General features: G+C 36.2%; 1 pseudogene; it reads left to right on the top strand.

Annotated features, from left to right (window-relative positions):
- The first annotated feature begins 9096 nt into the window (after positions 1 to 9096).
- Positions 9097 to 11256, top strand: LOC149774764 (uncharacterized; annotated as a pseudogene).
- The last annotated feature ends 15031 nt before the right edge of the window (positions 11257 to 26287 follow it).

Below are 26287 nucleotides of genomic sequence, written 5' to 3'. Positions count from 1 at the left end.
AGTTCATCATACTAATCATGTTATAAGTAATGATTTGTTGCGCGAGGGATTTTAGTATGATGGAGAAAGTTTATATTTGCAGTCAAAACAGGAGATAGGGAAGTGAGTCGGATATACATGGTCTGATACCAGCAGTGCGAGGGAATATTTAATATGAAAAGGATCGTTATTATTATTATTATTATTATTATTTCATAACATACAGAGCTGTATTTAATGTTTGGTCCTGGTTGGTTGAAGAAATGGGAGACCAAGTATACAGAGGCGAAAAATCAGCAAAGACACGTTTAATTGAAATGTATCATTTCTCCACGGATAAAGAGACACAGGACAGAATTATCAAGGAATTTTGAAGACCAGTGGTCAAAAGGGAAGAAGAAACTATTGTTTTTGATTAAAATATAACATTATCCATATGTTATAAGTTATGGTGTAAAATTATAACTGACGTATATATGTATGTATGCATGTATGTTTGTATTCATAAATACCATTGTAAATGTTATTAATAAAGTTCATCATGCTAATCATGTTATAAGTAATGTATGTATGTATGCATGCATGTATGTATGTATGTATTCATAAATACCATTGCAAATGTTATTAATAATATTCATCATAATAATCATGTTCTTCTTATAAGTAATGTAAAGTATTAATATGTAGATATGTATGGAGTATGTCATAAAATCCATTTATACCATTGTAAATGTTATTAAATATGATTGAAGATACTACCACTAGTAATAATAATAATAATAAATTATTATTATTATTATTATTATTATTATTATTATTATTGTGTAGCATATTTTCACATCTGAATACAGTTTGTGGTCTTTTTACAATTTATTTATCATTCACTCTATCCCACATTTCTGACATGACGTCTCTCTCTCTGTCTATCTCCTAAATTTCTGCCGTAACGACACAGTTCCCACCCAAGCATCAGTAAATTCCCAGTGAAATATGCCTCGCTAGACGGTTTTCACGCGTTACTCTTACCTTGTGGTGATGCTGCTTTACACGCATGCGTGGGTAATTCAAATCTGAGGTCAACAGCCGATGAATACACAGGTGTTCTGATCTGACAGGGATTTATACTAAAAAAGTGTGTGATCTAAATGATTTAACGCTGTGGATCATTAGAAGAGGGATTATACTTACCGTCTGGATACAAAGGTTAGTCTAAATAAATTTATTAATTAATAGCGCGCAGTCCGATCATCCGAGGTGACATAGCTCGGACGTATCAGCACGACTGGTGCAGAACAACGTTGGTCTCCGCCGCCATTCAAAGAAAAAAAAAAGGTGGAGAACAACTTGCTGGTCTAACAATTGGGATGCACCATTTCTCCCTGTGAAACACCTTATTTGCCCCCAGGACAAGCCCCCATTTTTATATTCCAGTTAGCTGTGGCTAAACTACATAATAGCAAAGGGACAGACTTAAGCACACAAGCATAAGGTCAGTGTGACTAATTAACAGTTAATCCTTATCACTGCATTCATCTTGTGAAAAGGATTGCCTTTGGGACATACTTCAAAGAAACCATGTGATATAGTGTGTGTATATAAGCACCAGCAACTGATTGGCAAATAAACGATGCTATATTTTGTTTTAATGCGTAGGGCTTCATTTTAACAGTTCAAATCTGCAGTCAAAAATTACCATACATGTGGCAACTGTTTTTCCCACTTTTCATATCCCACCTGATTTCCTTCGGTTTAACTCTTAACACATTAACCCCTGGAGCTTTTTGTCATTTTCGCCTGAAAATCGAGTAGGAAACACATTTTGAAAGCTATTTCTGAACAGACTCGAAAACACCAAACCCCCAGTCATCTTTCAATAACATACTGCCTAGTTGTGTTAGAAACATCGTTTTTCATTGTCTATTTGACTCGCGCATGAGCAGAAGGGTAAAAGTCTAAAATCCGGACACAAAATCGGATTCCGACCACGGGCGAATTTTGGGTAGAAAAAGTCGGGTCCAAAAAATGAGTTTTTTTAATCCGTATTTTGTAGTGCAATTGATATTCCTGATTATTTGGTATCATTGTAGAGCTCCATCTGTCTACCTTTTTATAATACCACCCACGTTAGTGTCTCATGCATGACCATGACGCTACAGAGCTCGGCAGTAGGCTACTACCTCCTGCCCCGTTAAGTCATCGCTAAAGGTTAATGTGTTAAGGCATGCACTAATGTTTGCTAAATACTTTTTTTACTATGAACAAGTTCTTTGGGAGCACATATACTGCATGGTACATTTTGTGGAATAGCGGATAACTCGCTCCATGGAGAACTCGCCGTTGGAGAACTCATCCCAGGTTTCAGAAGAAGTCGCCTCATTGTGGTCGGAGAAGTCGCCCCACTTCGCCTGGTGAAGTCACCACAAGGATCATTTATATTAATTCTGAGATGGCGCCACATGGTTGTTAAGGCTTTATTTATTGTTATTTTTCTTCAACTTAATAACTTCATGACATGGACCTCTATAACCCGAAATCGTCTGAATTGGCGATCACCGTCAATAGGCCAAAGGGTTATAATATCATCTCTCTAACTGAACAATTTAATATGATTGTTCATTGAGATTTGCTAACCATTGACGAATGATACTTGAACTCGATAAAAAGCATCATTGACGCTTACTCAGGAAATGCGGTTGCTACTGAGTTCATCATCATGGCTAATGTGCAGAATTCGGACTGCTTCTGAAAGCTCACTTGTACTACGCCCATCATTTAGTTGATTTCTTCTTTTTTGTCAGTGTTCGTAATTGTATTAATTCTCAATAAAACAAACTATTTAAAGTTGAACGAGAAGTTTAAAAAAATATTTTACTACTAAATTGCCGATGCAAAATAAACGAGAGTACGTTATTTTATTAACACCACGATCACGCATACTAGCGGGATTTTGTTACCTTTAATGCATATTTGAACTGCTCGACGTACTTGGGACATAATAAGAAGATCATCTTTAAAAACAAATTTAAATGTCACATTTAAATCCTGGACTAAACTGAATAATATTTCACATGGTCCGAATCAGCTTGGAAGTTTGGAGAATCAGCCAGGAATCTGGGCCGATTCAGTCAGTAATTTGTACAGATTCAGCCTGGTCCGAGTTTGAGAGTAATTACCACATAAATGAATAATGTTAGTATATTAGATGTAACAATCACGAAAGTTTAAAGTTATATTTGTTTTCAAAACATTTCTCAACGTAATCAGGTGTGTGTTGTTATAGGAAATTTAACGCTTTTATATGGCCACACAGACTTTCAATTATAAGTGATTTATTTTTCTATTATCAACATCACTCAAACAAGATGAATGCACAATGGGAAGGAAGGGTTTCTTATACAACGAGTGGAAAACAGTCTTGTAAGTGAGGAAGAAAAATGCATATTCATCCGATTCAGTTACATACAAAGTCAAAGTTGCATAATAAATTGATGTTGATAACACTGAACGAAAAAGCGTAAACATGTCTTTAACGTTATTTCATGTGGAATCATTTTTATTATAATTCAAAGAGGGAGATACAAAAAAGTGCCCAAAAGTTTAGGATTGTTCCAGTAACCATGTTAATATAATTTTACAATATAATTATCATAGTTCAACAACGATCTAAAGTAAGGATTTCAAAACGAATACTTTTTGCTACCAATATTGAAACAGTTTTACCGTATAGCTGTCGGAGATGAACACTGATGGAAAACAACGGCTATATATCCCATATTATTCAGTACCAAGTAGATAGATGATCGTCTAAGAGAATGAAAAGACTTATCATCCTTTTTAATCACTGTACTGTCGTCATTCATTATATTATATAAAGACGTAATTTCGTCTTTGAAATATTACTATGATATTGCTTTTTTATGATTACCAATTAATATCTCTTTTGTGATCGCGTATACGGTATATAAAATTCTAAATATGAATCACATAAAAGATGATTTAATTCTGTTATAAAAAGTTATCTTGGTGATACGTTTTAGGGGGACTTCTCCAACCAATTTGGGCGACTTCTCCAACCACTTTGGTGCGACTTATCCAATTACGTTGGGGCGAGTTCTCCATGGGGCGAATTCACCCAGAGCGAGTTCTCCATGGGGCGAGTTCTCCGCATACCTATTTTGTGTTATTCCTTCTTTTTATTTAATCATTGTAATTAAAGAGAGATGTGATTTTGTTTGCAGAGAAAACTATACAGCATTCACAGTGATCATTCATGGGATTGAAACTAAATGGTATACATTGTTAAGAAACATTATACTACAGTACTCAGTAGGACAGTTGATTATCTTTCCATATGTTTGACCAGTTGTCAGTAAGGATAACAAAATATAAACTGTTATTGTAAAGGTGGAAAACATATTTAAAAGTTTGGTATTCGAAACATGCAGCGATCACAGGGGCTCGTTACAAAGAAAATTTGGAGCATCCGTCATTGAATCAAGGGATGGGGGTTCTAACCTGTAACACTATATTGTTACAGGTAAGAACCTACATCCTTTGATTCAAGGACGGATACTCCAAATTTTCTTTGTAACGAGCACCTGTGCAGCAGCGATGGTAGACATTATGTTCAACTAAAAAGATTGCAAAGTTGCACAAACTTCAGTTCCTAACCCTATGAAGCTCAATGGCATGTTCTTATCTCTCTCTTTGAATTGTTTTCCATTTCACATGACGTCAATCACATCTTCCACACGCTCAAATTGACACGTGATGTCCAATAAACGTAAATGTGTCCCTTCCTGCTTTTATTGACAAGAATTTGAATGTTCCTTTTTATTCTTCTGTGCTGATTATTAACACTTTTTAAGAGGCTTAAAATTGTGGAATCAACAGTTTGTTCATGCAGACGCTTTGCATAAAAAATATGTGCAATTTAAAGCGTCTGAGGTACTGAGTAGTTTTTGCTTTTATTCCGTAAGTCCGTATTGTAAGGGTCATTTCGTAAGACTTACGGCAAAATCGTAAGAGTTGGCAGATCTGCTATCATCCAACACCCTATTTTTATCCTACCATATTTTGACGCTGTGTCATCTCTCATTGTTCTCGAAAGAATGCATATCTCAATGATGTCTCAGCCAAAAGATCCGTTTACACTGATCGACATTGTCACGTAGTGAGAAATATTTGTCAAAAATTGTATCATTATCAGTCGTGATATGAAACAAAGATACATACCATGGAGGAAAAAAAACCAACTAAATTTTACTAATTATCTTTGTTACCAGTCAGTAAATCTTCATAAAAGTTCTTAACAAATTAACTTCCGCCAGAATGCGCGTCCAGTCTGCTACCCAAGATGTGTTGGCCATGTGACTTACAGCTGAGCACTGCATCAGTAACAAAGTTTAGAATGGTGTATGTAAAGTTTTAAGTGGATCTGTCATTAGTGATATTCTGGGGTGCTTCTTATCTTATTGCAATTTAGGGAAATATGCATGAAACATTATTTTGTATTTCATATATCTCCTTTATAGTTTTACCATTTGATCGATATGCAAGATTATGTTAACAGTGAATTTTCAATCAGCCTTTGAAGAAAATCTAAATATTTAACTAATTTTGACAAATTTAACTTATATAAATTGGTTTGATAATGGTATCACATTATGTGTTCTGTCTCTGATTATTTTCACCTTTGGAAACGTAAACTGTGAAGGATGGAAAACGCTTTTAAAGTAAACAGTATATACAATGACTGACATTCTGTAATTTCACAAAACTAGTTATGTTTTGTAAAAAAAGCCATACGTTAAATCTAATAGGTCTATTTTTATTATATGTAAACTTTTATCAGAATTCAAGCACAATTTTTCCCAATTTGATTTTTTTCAACAAAATCTGTTCCAAACTGATTATTAAGACAAAGATAAGCAAAGATATGTAAGTAATAATAAGTTAAATTTCTTAATGTAATTTTTCCCATAAACTTTAGATTTTTATGTGCTATTGATGTTGCTCTACAATATATTATTTTCACCAGAGTGTATATACAATGGTGTCACAGGAAGAAATGACTTATGTGAGGTACGGAAAACGTTGTGACATAACACACGATAATTATGACGTGTGATCCTTTGGTTGAAAGAATGTATCAAAGATTATGAAGGGATAGACCATTGTCATTTGTTATCCAGACTTTGTTAACATTGCAAATGTTTCTGAAGCAATAATACCCCTATGAAAAAAGTATATTTCTGAATACGTGAAAGTATAGTATTAGTGCTCAAGTGGGTCAAAACAGAAAATAGTAGTATATGGTTCCATTTTACTTGCGTGTCTATGTCAAGAAATGTTTGTCAAGAGACGATTGATAAAGGTTAATCTTAGTAACACATTCCATAGTAATTGAGAGGGACTCGTAAATAGTGATGGGGCATCATAGGGCAATATGGTTTATATGGGCAATATGGTTTATATAAGGAAAAAGTGGCCCTGCACTATAGGGCAAAAGAAAAAAGTAGGGCAATAGGGTTCATATAAGGGAAAAAGTGGTCCGGCACTATAGGGCAATATGGGGATTTTTAGCAATGAGCCTGTCTTGGGACAATAAGAATTAAACAGGGGTGACGTAATGGTACTGGACACTGGCAACAATGGTGCAAGTGGCTTACTTCAATCAGGCGGAACTGAATATGCACTACTCTTGGGACAAATAGAGATATAGAAATATGATTCAAACATAGATTTATGGACATAAATCTATCACCCACACAATTATACAACCGAATAAAGGAAAATTTTAGGTAAGAGATAATATGCATCGTTTCGAGACAACTGAGTTGCAATGAAAAGAGCCTTTGGGTTTCTTCATCTTTTCTCCTTCTTCTTCCATTCTCTTCTAATCATTTTCATACTCCTCTTCTTCCTTAACCTCTATCACGTCTTCTTTTATCTGTCCATTTTCTTCTTCTTTTTCAAGCTTATCACTGTAAGCTATGATTTGCTCTTTTTTCCTTAGATCATCCTTTTTTTCGTTTTCCTTTTTGATCAGTGCTTTAAGTTTGTCTTTGGCTCTCCTTAAATTGTTGATTTCCATCTTTACACGATGCGAATTATAACACCCATGCTCAACTCTCACCAGCATTTCCTCCACCATTCCCAAATCGTCTGAGACCTCTTGCGACTTGTAAAGTTTCTCCAATGTATTGCTCGCCGTCTTTGTTTTTCAGACTTGAATGGCGCGAATGATGAACGCTACACTTTATATGCTTCAAGCAAGGACGTGAAGGAAAACATCCCCTCTCACCATATCACCTACCAAACAATCCACAGATATAGTAGTGCTAACCTAAAGATTTTTATTACAAGCCATCACATTAACACCAAACGTATGCGCGCACACATACACACACAAAAACAAACACACACAAATAAACGTACGCTCGCACACGTACACACACTCCAAGCGCCTTGTTTTAGCTTACAATGTGAGAGAATGACTTACAATCTCACAAAATAAACTATCTCTTACACCACCAAACATACTACATGAAAAAACCGCTAGTATCTATTCGTATTCACAACGTTTAGGAAAGTCTCTAGAAAAACCCAGTATCTACTTATAGTCACAACTTGTAGAAACTTCCTATGGAAAAACCCGCTAACTGTTTATAGTCTCGTCTTGTAAGAAAGTCCTATGCACAAACATAGTATTAATTTATAGCTACAACTTGTGGAAATTCGTATGAAAAAAACCAAGTCTATATTTATATCCTCAAAATTTCTAGGCTCAATGACGTTATGATTCTAGACACTGGGGAACAATTGGCAATAGTGTCGCAAGTGGCTGACCTAAATTGGTCGGTTACTAAGTAACAGTGTTGCAAGTGGCTGACCTGAATACGCGTTCCTATAGGTAGGTAGTGAAATGAATTTGATAGGGACAAAACGGTTTTTATAGGGACTAAGTGAATTTTATAGGGATAAACAAAGACACACACACACACATACACACATGCACATAAACACCAAATGTTATGCGTTAGCTTAGAATGTAAACGAAGAAGATGAAATTTCACAAAATAGACTATCCATTACACCGCAAAATATAATATCCATCACATTAATTATGCCATTTAAAAAAGAAAACACACTGTCCCAATTTTTTTTTTTAATCTCAAGTTGTAAACGAAGAAGGTGAAATCTCACATAAAAGCTATCCTTTACACCACAAAAGCATTATCCATCACACCACTATGCTATCCAACATGTTATACTCACTATCCAAAATGCCTTGAGTTCGCTTACAATGTAAGAGAAGGAGATGAAATCGCACAAAATTTCTATCCTTACACCACAAAAATAATATCCATTTTTGATAGTGTGTTTGATATGCTGGATATAATAGTGGTGTGATGGATACTATTTGTGTGGTATCAGGAATATTCTATTTTTGGGTATAATCTTTGCTTTAGAATATACAACTGATCATTACTTATTTATATATAAAACATGCTTGCTCCACTTGGTCAATTTTTCTTCCTGGACTTCAGAGGTAAATTGTGAAGAAATGAGCCGAAAACATTTTGTTTAGATTTGATATATTTGGTAATTTATTCATGGCACTTTTAGAAGGTGGTATTGTTTATTCTGGCATGATTCGTTGTCCAGTTTTAATAGCTGCTAAAGAGAGCATACTTTGGACTATTCATGCTGATTTTTCGAGCATATGGGAGGAGTTATTTTGGTTGGCCATATGCTTAGATCACGTAAATATTTCGCAATTACAGTAGCCACGGTACATGAAAATAACAAGGAGGTATGCCAACATTCTCTCCATTGTGCACGTTTCAAATGCGAACAACTTCACCTTACACCTTGTCACTCTCTCATCAGTTCAAATAACTGTTGAGTGCTCCCTATGTAAAAGCAACATATTTATTATAAAATTATAGTCTGGTACCATGGCCTCTCAAGACAGACGCAAGGGTACCAGGATAAATAATTAAAAGCCAGTCTAAAAATCACGCTCTTATACACGTCTAGACTCGATCCGGAAGGAATATGCTGAAGCAACGAGGGTTTGGGGATAAACAAAGAAATACATATAAATGCATCTAATATAACAAGAAGATATCTTCATGCACGACTAAAGTGATCATGGCAACATCCAGGGCTGATATTCAACCCAAGGAGAGGCAAAACTGCCCCATTTGTCTGGGTGGCTTCAAGATTCCGAGACAGTTATCGTGTATGTACTCCTTCTGTGAAAAATGCTTACATGACTACTTTTCGTCTCAAGATGAGAAAGTGAAGAAACTGACATCAGTCAAATGTCCGATTTGTAGACAAGACGTTCGCATTTCACAACAAGGTACAGCTGACCCATATGTGGCATCTCTGTTTCCGATCAATGTGATTTTACAGTCCATTATAAGTGATACGAAAGAGAAAGTAGACCACCCATGCGACAGTTGTCACTCTACAGGTATATCTAGGCCAGCTGAAGGTTTCTGTGTGGAATGCGAGGAAGCTATGTGTGAACATTGTTCAGAGGTTCATAAGAAACAAAAGATTTCTCGAAATCATGTTATTATTTCCATGAAAGAATTCACTAGTAATCCAAAGAATGTAATGAAGCTTGCGAAGGGATTCAGCTGTCCAGAACATGACGGGGAAGTGATTGATTTCTACTGCAAGGATCACGGGACAGCTTGTTGTGGGAAGTGCTGTATTGTTAGTCACAGAAACTGTTCCCATGTTTCTGAATTGAAAAAAGAATTACCAAGTCTACAAAGGGAGAAAAATCCAGATAATATAATCAACCAGATGAAGATGCTAGAGACTCATATGAAAAGGTTTAAGGAGGTCAATGTGACTAGCATCAGTCTCCTTGAGTCCCAGGTGAATAGCCTGACCGCTCAGATCAGGCAACTAAGAAAAAAGCTGAATGACGCACTTGACCAGTTAGAGAACAGAGTGGCGATGGAAGGCAATAGAATTTACAAGGAAAAAATGATTGAAAAACAGGAAGAAAACCACAGATGCCAGTCATTGATCAGCTCTATTAGAAATTCGCATGTGCTTCTCGAAACAGTAAAGCAATATGGCACTGCAACTCAGCTGTTTGTTATGACAGAAAGGATAACATCTCAGCTGAGATCATACCTGGATCAGATCCAAAAAAAAACTACATCAAGATGGACACCATCACAGTCTTGTTGGAAATGAATACCCAGGTCCAGTCCATACTGTCAGCATGCCCCGATAGCTGGGGAAAAATTATATGCAGAAAGGAACTGCAAAGTCTGCCTGTTCTAGGTCTCTGGAAGCCATTTAGAGACTGCCTGTATCAGATCAGTAAAATTATTGAAATCAAAGCTAATGATGATTCTATACCGAATTACGTTGGAGTCACTTATTTGTACTCGGGTCATGTGATGCTAGCAGATTTTAGAAATGACAGATTGTGTCTGCTGGACTCCTCATACAACCCAATCACCAGCTATAAACTGCCAAGCGGGCTATACAACATCTGTATTGTGGATGATAATGAAATGGCCGTGACGTTTCCATGGATCAAAACAGTCCAGTTCCTGTCTGTGAGAAATGCGAAGATTACACCCACTAGGACGATAACCACGAGATATAGTTGTCGTGGTGTTGCTTCTGCAGGAAAGGGGAATATTATTGTATCTGGTATATGTGATGATGGAGGCAAATACTACTGGAGTCTCATTAGCAGTGAAGGGAAGGAAGAATCCTGTCACCAGTTTGACTGTCAGTGTGATGCCTGATGTACCCATGTTGCTATGGATTCATCCTTCACACTCATCTATATCACAGTGAATAAAGCCCATTCCCTGTATTGTTTTGACATGAGTGGCTGTCAAAGGTTCGTCTACCGTCATGATAGTCTTAAGTTTCCGTGTGGTGTTGCAACAGACAGATATGATAACGTGTATGTCGTTGGATCTAGCTCTAACAACATCCACCAGCTTACACCAGATGGTGTTGTGCTTCAGATCTTAACTGGCGGAGTTCCATCTCGACCTAAAGCTATTTGCATTAGTAGGGACGGTAACGAGATTTTAGTTACAAGTGAATCAGACAGGAGAAAACTTTACCAATATAGACTAAAGTAAGCTCATCTTTTATTTGTTTTGAGCTGACATGATTCATATTAAGACAATTGATTTATCAAGTATAAATTGTTTTGGTTTATATTCCTAATACTATTGTTAATACTCCATGTATTTTTAATTAAACGAAAATGATAAATATGTCAATATTATGTAATAAATACAATTATATCCCTGGAATTAGTTGGTTTTTCGTTAATGAAAGCATTGATAGGCTATTTCCCTTTCCAGCTATTTACACACAAACCTAGATTTATTCTACCCAGTGGTCAAAGAGCAAAATCCCACACATATAAGTGACTAACTGCTTTGAATGTATACGAGTTTTGACAAAATAGCTTAAACTGTGATTGTAATTTGTGCTAAAACTGGAACTGAAGTAGCTCCCGGAAGCAACGACAATGTCCCGCTTGTCAAATTCACCTAACTTTGCATCATATAACATTTATACAAGTTAATTGTTGGTTAAGAGGGTCCATCTGGAGACGTCTCAGCATATATAGAACAACGGGGCCACCCTAATCAGAGGTCGTTTAACAAGTGACCAATATGATTGTACAGAAAAGTTTCAATGTTTACCTTAAAGCTGGATTTTTACAAGCATACTACTGGTAGTTAAACAATAGTTTGTCCAAATGAGTGCGTCAACTGGATGTTTTAACCTTAATCGCATAAGCATTTCAAATATTTGTATATTACTTACTTCTGCATCCAAGCTCCATTTGATAAAATTTTAAGCGATTAATTGCAGACTCCCAGTAGAGAGAAACGTTGATAAATGCCCATGGAAAAATATGTATATATCACACATAAGAAAAATAAATTATAGTGGCAGAGAGGTGAGTTATACAGCACGTGACTTTCCTAGTTTTCATATTTCGCGATCTATAGACGTGGAGTGTGTACAACCCTGGTAGTTGAGATTTATTCATTCCTAAGTATGTACATTGATATCTATATACAAGCCTGGCAGTTGAGATATGTACATTTATATATGTATATAAGCCTAGCAGTTGAGATATGTACATCATGTTTATACATATATCCTGACAGTTGAGATATGTACATTAATTTCATTGTCCTTTCAACTTTGGTAATATATTTGTCATTTGTCAGCACGTGTAAGGCATCTAATATATTTAAGTAAGTGAAAAAGCATGCATACATGTATGTATGTATGTATGTATGTATGTATGTATGTATGTATGTATGTATGTGTGTGTGTGTGTATGTATGCATGTATTGTTATGTATATCTATATTTTCTGTAATATCTGGTATATGATTTTTTTTAAAATTTCGTCATTCTTATTAACGGTCGTATTCTGTATAGAATATCTCTTGTTATAAAATTTGTACGTAATTTGACTGTTAAAATCGCAAATTACTCAGGGTCGAAAAATAAATATTTACATACGTGTTGACAATTAGTAATACTAATCGTAATAATAAGACTTAACATGGTGCATATGTCGTATTTTCTCAGTGATTTATGGAATATCGATGTTTCCAGAATTTTTCTGTGGATACCCACTAGTTGCGTGAGGTCATGTGTATGCAGTTAGTGTCATAAATCAATAGTGTATGTTGTCACATGGGGTCTTTTGCGAACTACAGTCGCAATATATGGTGAATAAAAGGAGAAAATCAAGCATTTAGTTTCATTCCGTTTTCTGGAGTCATTTTCACTCTTTGTGTTCCTGATATAAGTCGGCAGACGTGTTTTATGTTGTCCTTAGATATTTTTCGAGAGGAAAAACGTTTGGCCTGTTCAGCAGTGTTAGAAAGTGCTCACTATTTGGACAATAATATTATTCTGAAACTGTTATAAATTATTCAAAAGAATTCTGGGTAATGCCTTTTTGACAACGTCACGGTTCTTGGAGAAAAAGTACATTTCCTGTATTAAACGTATAAGGGAAATTTCATTCGCTTAGGACTTTGATAGACCTTTATAATGACTAAGTTCGGTTCACCTCATTATACTATACGTTCCTCTCATATTTTTCATTTATTACTTTAATCATTACATTGTTTCTAAAGTTGTGACGATAGAGTCGTGTATGTATGTATGTATGTATGTATGTATGACTGACTGACTGACTGACTGTATGTATGTAGTTGATACAAATAATTATATCATACCAGGTAGAGAAATTTTTATTCGTACACTACGAAGATTTGAACCCAGGTGCGATGTTAAATGGCACCCATCTTCGTGCCTGCACCATTTCATGCCTTCTCAAATATAGCCAAGTATCTTGCCCAGGGGAGAAAAAAAAACATAGCAAGCTGATTTGATGGTGGGAACTGACTCTGCATTTCCGAGCACTGATCAGTAAATATTAGCATGCACCTGGATAACGTTTTAAATTTGAAACAATTACATTGGAATGAATTAGCCTTGACATACTCAATATAGCCATAAATAAAAATGTTGAAAATCAACTGATGGAAAGGGAATAATCAGCCTAATATTAAAAGACCCATATGCCTAATTTGTGAACGTAAGAGGCTTTACATTCTAAATTTACATTCCAATTTGTATGCGAAAACTAATTTAACTTTATTGAAGATGCATTATGTAACCAGCAGGTGAGGGGTCAACCAACCTTTATTGGCGTTTTAAAAGGTCGTTTCTAAAATCAAGGCCTTAAAAAATGTTAAAGTCTTGTATTAAAAACGCCGATCCGAGCCTTCCACGACGGCATCAAGAGGACAGCAGCAGGGAGGGCAGACAGACCTAGGGCTCCCGACAAAGAATAAACCTTCCACAGAAAACTCTCTCGTAGAAAGGTTTTATTTACCGAATAAAGGTTTCCTGGAGAATTTTATTCGTTATTGAACCCTGTTCCATCAATAAAACCCTAGTCTGAAGATTTTAGCTGAAAAAAACAGTATTCTACGTGAATTTTAATTTCTTTTTTTTTTGGTTTATTGCTGTACGACCGACCATAGGTAGAGCCCTCCCTGCTGCTATTGTCTAATTGCACAAAGATTATATTAGAGTTTACATCAATAATGACATAATCATGGATGTTGGAGAATTATTGAGGACAAGAATAGCAAGAGAGCGACAGGAAACTCTGAAGAAATATATACCAATAAAAGAAGCGGTTAAGCAAAAAATACGCGCTGTTGAAGATGCAAAACAAGGATTTACTGAGTCAACCGAATTATTATTTAAACCAATTACCGAGACCACCGAGAAGATTATTTTTGGCGATACAAAAGATATTGAGGATAAGAAACATGGTTTTCTTCCTATATTGAAAAAATTGAAGAACAAACACGACCTCGGCCTGTACCTGTCGAAGCAGGACCTAGTGGAATTAAAAAAAAACCTGAACAGGAAATTCCAACCGCAGACGAAAAAGAGGACGTATATGAGGAGGATGAAACAGAACAAACTTCTGCTAGAGTTCCTTTTATTGAAAAGTTTACCGAAGAAAATATCAATAAAATAAGATTGATCAGAAATGACGATGATCTTGCTAGGTTTGCTGTGGAAAATCTTAAAAAAACAAAGAACGATATTGAAACCCGATTATAAACCAGCAGCTCGCAAACTTTGGTTTAGATGGGTATTTAATGTGCATCATAATGCCAATAAGGTTGTGACAACCGATCCAAAGCTTGTTAATTACATGGATGCAGTAAACTAGTATACTGCAAGATTAAAACAGTCTCAACCTGTGCACCAGGATAGCTCCTAAGGTTGGATCTATTGCTAAACAATTATCAGCGAAGGCAATAGGCGTCATTCGTGATAAAGTTTTCAGTGCTGTTGGTAATGCCGCTAGCAAAGGTTTTGATGCCGTCAAAGAAAAATTATCAAATTTAGTGCGACGAAAACAACCACCGGCAAAATTACCTATTACCGTTGAGATGCCCGCCGAGGTTAGTAAGGTAGTAAATGATGCAGCTAATAAAAAAATTAGCAGAGTTAGCGCAACAAGAAGCTTTGGCACAATCATTAACGCAACCTCAAGATGTAATTAGCACCAGCGCATACGGAGGTAATATTCGTTTTAGACGATGAATATTTTTATTAATAAAATGTTTTCACCGACATCCAATGATGCTTTCAACATGGATGAGCCAGTGAGAAAAGATTTCTCTGTTCAGGATTATCAATTTTACTCATATGACGCGGTTACACCGAATAGCAGCAGCAGAATTGAATTACAAGTACAAGACACAACGCGACATTTTCTTCCTTGCGAGGCTTATATTGAGGTTGTTGGTGAGATCGTCAAATTAGCTGATAGGTCCGCGTATGCCGCGGGTATCAATATTGGATTTGTTAACAACGGTATCATGGCATTATTTAAGAGCGCCACATACATGATCGATGGAAGAGAAATTGAATCAATCAATGATAACGTTGATGTGGCAACAACAATTATTGGCTTGGCAAGATACTCAGATGATTTTACTAGATCGGCTGGTCCTAGTATGATGTTTACCAAGGATAATTCAAATAGCGCTGATCCAGAGCCTTTTAAAAAGATACAAATGGCCCGTAATTCTTCAGTTGATGCTGTGGACGGAACAGTAAACCGACCAGCTGGTGATTTTGCGACAATTCATGAACCCAATGACACTTACAACCTCGGATATACCGAGCGTGAGGCTATGCTAGATGGTGATTGTCGAAGATTTTCATGCGCGATTCCATTATCTCACATTTTTGGTTTTTGCAGATACTTCAGAAAGGTTATTTTTGGAGCTAAAGACACAATTGTCTTTTATCGAAAAGGCGACAGCAACGATGCTATCTGGAGGACAGCCGGCATTGATGCCGGTAAAGTTGTACTAACCAAACTAACCCTGTGGATGCCATCGATGACACCATCAGCGAGCGAAGAAGGAAAATTATTATCATTTATGAATCAGGGTGGTAAGTCAGTAATGTCTTGGTTGACAACATTCACGGATAGCATTCAAAGTAACATCAACGGCAATTTTACCTGGCATAAAGCATCACAGCAGGGTGTTTCTGCGCCAAGACAACATCTTTGTGGCTCTTCAGACGGCTGATCGGTTAGGTAGTCAAGAACGAACTCACATGATTTTTGATAATTTTAATGCCAGCGAGATCTCAGTGCGAATCAATGGACATCAAGAACCAATCGAGGAAATTTCATTAGATTACGCCGGTAATTCAGTGGCACGTGGTTATCTTCGATTATGGAGCTTCATGGGGCGAGATCAAAATATAGACACCGGTCTGCAGATATCTCAATTGGATCTTAAATCATTTTATCCCATCTATTATTATTCATTAGAGCATATGGATTTGATAAAAAAATCTGTTGTTGATATACATTTTAAAGCAAGAATAGTCAACGCGGGTGACGCTCAATTTAGAGCAATCGCTGTTATACTCAGCGACAGAACCATGAGTCTTGAGGGTATTGGTGGTCGCATGAGGATCATTGACGCTCCTGTGGAGAAAATGTAATTCAAATCAACCGGTTTATTTATAAAATGTATGAACACGTTAGCGTAACTCTGACTCCGGGTCAGATAAAAAAACTACAATCGAGTACCACAAAAACCTGCGGGACAAAATTGACATTGAAACATGATCAAATTCAAGGTGGACCAAATAAGCTATCTCTAACTAAAACGCAGCATGCACATTTTAACAAAGCTAAGTCAGGCAAAACAGGCGTTCAGATTAATTTAACCGCCGGTGCTATTAAAGATATGGCCAAGACAGATGGATTTTTCCCGTTGTTAGCTGCGATACCAGCACTAATCGCAGCAAAGGTCGCTGCTGCACCCGCGATAGCCGCCGCGGCTGCACCAGCTTTAGCAAAAGCCGTTGCGTTAGGCGCTGTTGGATCATTAGGAGGATTAGTCGTAAATAAGATAGTCGGTGGAAGATACGGCAAAAAAAAGGACGAGGTTATCGTCTACCAGGAACACCCCCTTCATGGTACAGAAAAGGTCTTCGATTAGTAAAATAACACCGATGTCAAATTTTGATTTAATTGATGCCGCTAAAAAACAAAGAATAAAATTTTTTAGAGGGGTATTCATGAGAGATCAATTACCAGCTCGCCCCAATAAATATGAAACAGGAATTATAAATCTCGATAAAAACACCGGACCAGGTACTCACTGGGTTGCTTACGCGATAAATCCACACGAGGTTATCTACGCCGACTCATATGGATTAGCTCTGCCTCGTGAGTTTCTTAATTATATATCTCAATTAAATATACCAACATGGTATTCTACGCTACCAACACAAAAACTAACTGATCCTCCGATCTGCGGTGATGAGGCGATTAATATACTTGATGAGATATCTAAATCTAACAAACCATATCATAAAACAGTCCACGAGTACACGTCAAGTAAATTAGATCAATCAGGTATTAATAGTGGTTGATATTTCGGTAGATCTCTCTCATCGTGCATGAGAAAAAAAGCTCTTGATGTTGATTTATCGAAATATGTAACAAAAGATTACATAAATAATCTCTTATCGATAGCGGGAGTAGGACCTGACGAGGTTGCTATTTTTCAGGATCAGCACGGGAAATTAAAGACCAGCAAGGTTAAGATAAGCTACATAATCAAACGAGACGAATACAATACTCACATAGGCGACTTTAATACTGCTAAGGAAGATATCAAAAAACTTGATTATGGTATTGGAATTATGAATAATTTAATGCATCAAAGAATAGGCAATCATGTAAAAATTACCGGCGATACAATGTCAGGAGAGCTTAATATGGGCAAAAACAAAATATCTTCACTGGGAGATCCAACAGCAGGTGAGGATGCTGTAACAAAAAAGTACGTCGATGATGTAAATTTAAAAATACGTACTCTGCGTGAAGAATATGATTCCCATATAATAACCTTCACAAGATTTAAGGGAAATACTTTAGACCTAAACAAAATAACTCTCGAATTTTTTGGTAGTAAATCACCTGCAATCAGTATAAAATACTTAGAAATTAAAAAATTATTCCATGAAGTGGTTCGTGGGGTATCATCATCTACATTTGCAACGTGGACAAAAACAGATAATAAAATAAAATATACTCCAGCTGTTACCGGCATATACAGATTAACAGTATTAAATTAGTCCAATAAAATTTAGAGTAATTATAGCTGGACTATCAATTGAATCGTCTCACCCGGTAACAGTTGAATTACAAAAAGATACTGAAGCAGAATTTGAATTACAGCTAATTGATAGTAGTGTTTTATTTGGAGCAACTTACTCATACGTGCTTGAGTTTGTATTTAAAACATCAACTAATAAATAATGAGTGCATCAAAATACCGATACAACCAGGCTCGTGCGTGGCAGGAATCTCTGAATTGTATAATCGATATTTATCAAAGAAAAATAAAAAAATACCAACGCAGATTAGTTGTAATTGATGTTACCGTTTATTCTGTATCGGCCGTTGTTGTTGGTACCGGAATAATATTATCCGCGTTAACAATGATAGCGCCGGCAGTGATAACCATCGTTGTTTCTGTGACCACCGCGTTGTCCGGTGTGTTTGGTATAATAACAAAAAAAATATATTCATGTACCAGCGCAAAGTTAACCGAATACAAAGATAAATTAAACACAGCGATGGCGGCGTACTCAAAATTATCCTCGATGCTATCGGAGAGTCTCAATGGTGGTATTGTATCTGACGCTGAGCTCTCACTGATGACTAAGATTTACAATCAAACGATTAAAGACGTCAATATAAATAATGACAGAATTACTGACGCAGATAGCGACGAACACAAATCCGCAAAAAAACAATAATGATCTCGGCGAGCTCGACTAAGCCCGAGTTCAGTATTAATTTTCCAACACCTATTTCTATTAGTGAAATAGCACTGGCGCATTTGAGAGTTTATTACAGCTGGCCAAATATCAGAGCTAAATCATTTGGAAATTTACAATCAAATAATTCATTTGTTTTTGCTAATAAAAATAAACCCGATGGAACACCTGATTGGAACGTAGTTGGATTACCAACAGGCAGTTATCAGATTGAGCAAATCAGCGACGAGTTAACATGGAGAATAAAAGATATAACCGGAGAGGATCCTGGAATAAAGATATCTGGGTACGAGCCAAAATTGACCTCGGTTATCGAAGTGAGCTCAAATTACATGGTTGATATTTATTCAAGTTAAATAAGAACCGTACTAGGTTGGCCTGAGATTGCGCCGCCAGCACCACCAATACCACCAGAACCTAAAAAATCCGATTTTACCTCAGATAAAAAATATTATCATTTTGAAAAAATAAAAGATCCCCCAGCTGAGTTTAGAGCAACACAGAGAACTGAATTTATCTTTAGAAAAAAAGGTGAAATGATGTGGGTTTTTTATTTCAATGACAATGTTACGTATAAATCTATAAGTTTTGATAATTTCGTTAATCTTTTTACCGGATTTAATAAAGCATTTGAATTATATTCAAATAATTTAACAAATTATTTTCATGGGTGTATCGTTAATGTATCAAGTTCGTGCGGCGAAATTATCAAGATCATAGAATCAATAAACCAGACATTGTGAGATATGGAATATTTTCACACACGAGCAATTCAGGCAGTGATTGATGAAAAATCTGATAATAAACAAAACATTTTAAGCGCGTATTCGCTAACAGAGGCGACGTTGCCAGATTTTAAAATCCCAACTTATCAGGCACCTAAATTAAGAAAAGATATTACTGACATTGTTGATGATTTATTTGATAAATTACTTATTGCGTGGAGAAAATCAATACCACCAGCAGCTGTTCTTAATCGCGATAATGCACCAGACGGTACCGGACGGCATATTTCGCCTGATGTGGTAAATATGACAAATGTTGTCGCGGTTAATCTTAATTGTGATATCATCGAAAACAGCTACAGGCAGATGCATCTGTGTCTGATCAGGCAAAACAGGGATTTGTTATATATTCGTTTTCACCAGCAGTCCCGCCTGGATTTTTACTTGTGCAAGAACCGATCAATCCTATTTACTTGAGGTGCCACAATAATCTACTGTCGAGAGTGAATTTCTCACTAACTGACCAATCTGGGAATTTGTTAGATATACATGGCGAGATTCTGAATAAAAATCTGCTAATAAAATCTTAATTTTGTCATTATAGCAACAAAAAAAATTAATATTATTTTATTTTATATTTGTGTTTTTTTCTGAAGATTTTGAAACATTCGGCCGTCTTTGATGAAAAATTATCCATTTTGGTGAAAACATCAACCATTTTACATGATTTTGTCAAAGAAAAATCCACAATTTTGCTGATTTTGTCAGGTCAAACCTCAAGCGGTTCTCTAATTGATTTGTCGATAAATCATCAAAAATCAACAATTACTGATGGTTTTTTTGATAAATTCCTTGTGGTTTTGAGTCAATTTTGACGTTTTTTTTTTTCACATTTTATCGACAAATCAATTAGAGAACCGAGGTTTGACCGGAAGAAAATCTGTAATTTGACAAAATCGGATAAAATGGTCGATTTTTTCACCAAAATAGTTGATTTTCTTAAAATTATTCAAAAAAAAAATTATTCAGAAATAAAATAAAATTATTCAGAAATAAATTATTCAGAAATTAATTTTCGCAGCTGCCTCGCACGTGTATGAACCATTTTTTAGATTCATACGCGTCAGACAATGCTGATCGAATTTTCTCAACGGCACGCGCCAACGGGGTAAAATCTGATATTTGTGTATCATCGATATTAATCAGCGATTTATGCATCGCAGATTTAATTTTTTTCATTAATCTGTATTCGGACGACAGCGTGTATTGTCCTTCTTGTTTGTTCTGAATCAATGTTTCAAAATCCATTGTAATTTTGTCGGCGTCTAAATCATCCGATAAAGGAATTTCCTTGATTCAAAGTACCTCAATAGATTTGATTATTTCGTTAATATTTTCTTGGTTCGTATTTATATAAGCTTAATTCTAAATGTGCGAAAAAATGATCATTTAAGATATGTACAGAATCTAATATCATAGGGTTTTTATTCATCTGAGTCTGATATCAGAGGATAATAACCGAATTTGACCCAATAACCAAACGTGTGAGAGAATGTTGATTTGTCTCTCCCTGTTGCGACGTGTTGCACTGATGCAGGTTGAATACCAAAATACCTACCAGCGGAGGCCATTGATTTAACATATAATTCCTCGCCGGTCTCCACGTTGATTGATTTGACCGCCTTAGCAATTTTATTATATTTACCCTTATTGCCTTTTTCAGATTTTCGTTCTGTGTTATCGCTTGAAGATTTTCTATGGTATTGTTGAGTATATTTCCATCGATATGATCGACCACCAGACTGTGTTTGATTGGTCCGTGAAAACATTCATACGCAAATCGATGATTAAAATAATTTTTCTTTTCATCGCTGATAGTAAACTGAAGATAACCAGCCTGACTAATGTTACCAACCGGTTTTTTCAATCTGCAATTTCTGACAACACCGTCACGTGATGCTTCATAATTATCATAGATTGTATGTCTTCTTGATATAGGATTCATTATACATTATCCATTTGTCTAAATCAAAGTTTGTCTGAAAACCGATTTAGATAATCTTCCTCACGCTTGATAGCGAGATCACTATCGGAAGATTTTTTATCATAATATCGCTTGAGCTCTCTGTATTTTTTCCCGCCACAGCCTGAACAAATACGTGTTCCCCCTCGAATTCTAACGCTGCATCTGATACATCTTGTTGGGCCAACTCCACCTCGCTTCATATAAGCTAAATGTATTCCGCAGTATTCTTTTCTACATGATCTATTGCAACAATTTAACGAACCGACCATTAGCCATTTGCATTGATACATTTTATTTATTAAACATTTGTCTAAAATATAATAATGAAAATATTCGACATAGATGATATTGAGTATGTTGTTCCTGAGGCAGATCTCGCCAAGGAAGAATTTTACGATAATGGAGCGGCTCATGTGTGGTCCACATGGAGAACAAACGACATAGACAATACAATGAACGATACAAGAGCTAAAAAATTAATTGATTTACTCGGTGATGATAAATACATACTCAGAATCAAATTCATTGTATACAACGAAAATGACGTGTGGATTACTCGAGACAAGCACGATCCTGTAATCAGCGGGAAAAAATCTGTAACGGTGAGTAAAAAATATAAACCAGGATTATTGACCGGCATAGACAAACCGTATTCTGTGCGAGCTTATCCTGTCACAGCGGTTGTTTATGGCGTACATAAATTGAATAAACCCACCGTTGAGAATCTTACTAAGATGAAGATGTCCACGAAGATAAATTGCGTAGCTGAGCGAATAATAGAGCATTTTACAAACGCGAAACGCGGGAATGGGTTAACAGATCCACGGCGAGAAAAAATTAACGCTTGGTCAGAATCTGTCGTTGATGGTGCATCAATTGACGATGTTGCTGCATTATCAGCGAAATTAAAATTTCCCATCACGGTAAAAACGATATCAGGCGAGATTTTATACTCATCTGCGTATAAATCAAGAGGAGAACCCATATAAATAATTGATCATAATTCACATGCATGGAGCAGCGCGGTAAATATTTTTCCTCGAGAGCGCGTTGTTAAATTTTACAGCGGATATATTTTTGATTTTATTCACGAAATAAGTAAATCTGACCCGGTATATATTTGGTTGTTTTCCAGTGATCAGAAATACGATCAATTCGTACGGCCTAACGGAGAACTATATCGAAGCTAATCTTTACACGATTCGATGACAGCAATAGCAAAAAAATATTCTGCGGATGAAAATTTGTTGGTTAATTGCTTTACCGTCCCATCTCTTGTTGCTCACTCAGCGAGAGAGAAAAATTCGTGGAAGCCAACTCGACGTGAATTTCTTAAAGATATACAACGGAGTTGTATCGAATACGGTCATGGTGGATTATGGAATACTGAGTATAATCCTATGAATATGATTTCATTTGACATGATAGCGTGTTATCCTGTTAGATTTTTGGGAATGGGTGAGTGCAGTAAATATTTTACTCAATTTGGCCATCCCCGCGATGAGATGACCAGAATATCTATTAATGGATCATTGCCAGATTTTCCCCTGACAGGATTTGCTCGTGTTGTATCGTTTAAATTTAATGATGGTTTGCATAAAATCTGTTACGTTTGGTTTGGTAAACATTTTTCAGAACAAAAATGGGTTCCAATTGTTTTATTGCGATATATGCTAGATTCGGCGATGTTGACATCGTTGACGGTCAGCGAGGCTATTGTATCATATAAAAAACAAAATGACGTTTGGCTGCCAACTGAACATGACGACGCGAAAGATTTGGGTAGAAAAAGAATCGGAAAATTTACTCAGGGTGGTTCGTGTGATTATCAGCGACATAATTGTAGACTGATCATGGACGAAGCTGAATTAGATTTTATAATCGCTGATACCGCTGAGAGAGGTATATTTTGTAACAGAGAAAATGTTTACTTATCAAACGGAACAAAATTAGGTACTGTAGTTAGCTATCTCGAGGGTGAATCACCGCAGTATACTCATTTAAGATCATCAATGTTGGCGTACGTGAGTATAAATTTATTATCGATGATAAATAGATTCCTCAATGACGCTGTTAGGGTAGCTACAGATTCATTCTATGTTGATGAAAAATTTCTACCAGAGTTGGAAAAATTAACCGGCAATGGATCATGGGGTACATGGCGAGTAAAAGACGAACATATTTTATGGTACTGCGAAAACACTGATATACCTGTTGAGGATAATTATTATTCTGATAATGTATCAGAAATTTCAACAGCACCATCTGTGTATGATCCAGCATCGAGATACAAAACAGTCTGCGTGAATGGGCCGGGTGGATCAGGTAAAGCGACCAGAATTATAGGATTATTTAAGAATTCTAATGTAATTGTATTGACGCCGACACATCGATTAGCGCGAGAAATGAGACAGCGCGGTGTTAACTCAAGTACGTATCATAGCTTTTTCAAGTATAATGGTGGTACATGGAATCCTTCGCGAATGGGAGAGAAATACGTGAACAGAGTAATTATATGGGATGAAATTTGTACTGTATTCGTTAAAACGTTGAAAATTTTTTGGATTGGTTGCTAACAAAAAACACAGCGGTAATTATGTGCGGCGATCACGGCCAACCCAATCCTATTGATGGAGAATCACCTCAGGAATGGCTAAAGAATTGTGTTGATTATTATGAGGAAGTTAACACCGATTACAGATCTCTTGATGGTCGGTTGAGCGAATTTAAGGGATTAATTCGATCACAACCAAATACAATTCAATGCAGTGTGATGCGAAAAATAATTCCAAAAACAGCCATGGAAGATTTCTTATCAACATGGACTCCAAATGATTTGATTGTGGCTAGCAGAAAAATAATACGCGACGTGCTTCAGCAGAGATTATTTAAATTACATCAAGACAAATTTCCGCTGATGCCAGTACCGTTATGTTACAGACCAGCCGATACCAGATTGCAGAATATTGACGTTGATATACCAGGACAAGGAAAGCAGAATCTTGTGTTGAATGATATTGTCACTGTTGATATTGATTTTGTCAATGATGTGTTGAATGCAGAAAAATCTCCGTGGACGTTAGGATATGCCATGACAATTCATTCTTCGCAGGGATTAACCATAACCGATATTCGAGTTTGGATTGTTGATGACCACATAGAATGGTCTAATTTGGTGTATTTAGCCGTGTCTAGAGTCAGAAAAATAAATCAACTAGGACGGATTGTTTTAGATAGAATAAATATTAATGATGAAATTGACGAATATGTGATTTAAAAAAAATTGATCAACTATAAACAAACCGTTATAAAAAATAATCGTGAATTCTATTTAGATGTCTAATTTATTTTATCGCTGAAAGAGAAACAAAAAAAAAATTGTGCCGGTTGTAATTGCATAATGACGTGGAGTTATAAAAAAATGATTCCAGACAATTTACCGTAGACAGAATAAATAATAATTTAAGTCACAATCGCGATAATGTTACTCTGACGTGTTTAGAGTGTAATCGGCGTGGAGTTGATTATCTAAGTGACTGAGGTGGTAATTGAGTATCAGCTGGTATTACTTGTAATTGCTCGCGAGTAAATCCTCGTTGAGGCGCTAAGGAATGAGCATGTAAATTGCTGGTCTACCTGATTATCTCGTCACTGATACTATATTGTGTGTTGTCGTGCTCCAGATTGGATCTGTTGCTCTTTTTCTGCCACCCTCAGCCTCACCTGGTTTGTATAAATATCTAACGATGACATCACCGAGAACGGGTCGAGCTGAAAAATCGCGTCGCTTTATCGGTATCAAATCTGTCTGTATGGCAATTGCTGGTTTCATCGATATAGCTCTCGTTGTCTCATTATTTATCGCAGAAATAACACCGGGTAGCCTAACAAGCCAATCATTAGATCGTTTATCCTGAATAAATTCCATCGCGTATTGATAACCAAATAACCGCTCAGCTAATGTTTTGTTGAATCTCTCCACAATTGCCTGATCATTATGAATATTAACCTTGCCTCGTCTTAATTTTGTAATTTTTTGTTTCATTAATGAGGTCACCGCGCCGAGGAATTCCCGTCCGGGATCATCTTGAAGCAAAATCGGATATTTTAGTGGTCCTCGCTGATATATTCGCTCAAATGCATCAGCTACCTCAGCGGCTGTTTTCTTGGTTAATGGCTCAGCTTCTTTATATCTGCTAGCGATATCTACTACGGTTAGTACATACTTGTAGATTTTACCATCAACAGTATCGTGTGGTAAAAACATTATATCAGCCTGATTAACCTCATTTGGTACACTAACATCAAAATGCGCGTGCTCGATTCGTTTTGGCGGTGGGATAAATTTGCCATATAGCCTGTTTAGATAACCAAGCAGCAGCCGTTGACGGTTTTACTCGAGCAGCCTTTGCAAGCTTGTTGATAGCTGGTTTACCCCGCCAAAATCCAGCAGGAGAATAATAAATCGCTTCCATATTAATTACCAGCACCGAAGATTAATTTACCCTTCATTGCGTTTTTAATTAACCACGAATCTAACCTCTCTTTGATAGATTTATTTTTTATGGAATTTATTGCGTGAATTAAATTTATAT

Source organism: Sinohyriopsis cumingii, unplaced genomic scaffold, assembly GCF_028554795.1.
Source record: "Sinohyriopsis cumingii isolate HCF-2022 unplaced genomic scaffold, ASM2855479v2 utg000160l, whole genome shotgun sequence".
NCBI classification, from domain to species: domain Eukaryota; kingdom Metazoa; phylum Mollusca; class Bivalvia; order Unionida; family Unionidae; genus Sinohyriopsis; species Sinohyriopsis cumingii.
Note: the sequence above shows the minus strand (reverse complement) of the source record. Positions and strands in the feature narration are given on the sequence as shown.